Genomic DNA, 1067 nt, shown 5'->3' on the forward strand with positions numbered 1-1067 from the left:
CACCTATTCTCTTTGCTTGTACTTGTTGGTTGTATGACAGGGAGAAGAAGCGGGGCTTCAACTTCCTTTGATTCTGAACCTGAGAGAACCTTCCTTAGACTAAGGAGTGAGGCAAGAGAAAAACGTGTAGTAGGTGGTGAAGAAGAGGAGGAACACTTTGAGGAATACTTTGAACTAAACATGGAAGAAAACATGGAAAACCATAATGAAGAAGAGGCTCACAACCATGGCGGAAGAGGTCGAGCAAATCATGCTGGGGAGGATAGAAGAGTTTTAGGCTCTTACATCAATCCAAACCCAGGAAACTGTGGAAGTAGCATTCAAAAGCCAACCATCCATGCCAACAATTTTGAACTGAAGCCACAGCTCATCACCCTTGTGCAGAACAACTGTTCATTCAGAGGAAGTGTCCAAGAGGACCCAAATCAACATTTAACCACCTTCCTGAGAATATGTGACACAGTGAAGTCTAATGGTGTTCATCCTGACGCCTATAGACTGCTCTTATTTCCATTCTCACTCAGGGATAAGGCAGCCAAGTGGCTGGAATCTTTCCCAAGGGAAAGCTTGACAACTTGGGAAGACGTGGTGAATAAATTCTTAGCAAGATTTTACCCTCCTCAACGAATCAATAGGCTGAGAGCTGAGGTCCAAACTTTCAGGCAACAAGATGGTGAGACTCTATATGAAGCATGGGAGAGGTTTAAAGACTTAACAAGGAGGTGCCCACCAGATATGTTCAATGAATGGGTGCAGCTGCACATTTTCTATGAAGGGCTGTCTTATGAGTCAAAGAAGGCCGTAGACCATTCATCCGGAGGAGCTTTGAACAAGAAGAAGACTATTGAGGAAGCCATCGATGTCATTGAAATAGTAGCCGAGAACGAATACTTCTATGCTTCCGAAAGAGGGAACACAAGAGGAGTGATGGAGCTAAACAATGTAGATGCTCTGCTGGCCCAAAACAAGCTCATTACCCAGCAGCTGGCTGACCTCACCAAGAAGATAGAGAGGAACCAAGTAGCAGCAATCTCCACTTCATCAACAACCCAAGAAAAAGTGAATGA

General features: G+C 44.4%; 1 non-coding gene across 1 annotated transcript; it reads right to left on the reverse strand.

The window, feature by feature from the left end:
* Window positions 1–633: 633 nt before the first annotated feature.
* Window positions 634–740, reverse strand: LOC148555303 (small nucleolar RNA R71). Its single transcript, XR_015887164.1, has one exon. It is a non-coding gene; the product is annotated as a small nucleolar RNA R71 (small nucleolar RNA).
* Window positions 741–1067: the final 327 nt, after the last annotated feature.

The sequence above is a fragment of the Arachis ipaensis genome, chromosome B6 (assembly GCF_059453495.1).
Source record: "Arachis ipaensis isolate K30076 ecotype BB chromosome B6, ASM5945349v1, whole genome shotgun sequence".
In the NCBI taxonomy this organism is placed as follows: domain Eukaryota; kingdom Viridiplantae; phylum Streptophyta; class Magnoliopsida; order Fabales; family Fabaceae; genus Arachis; species Arachis ipaensis.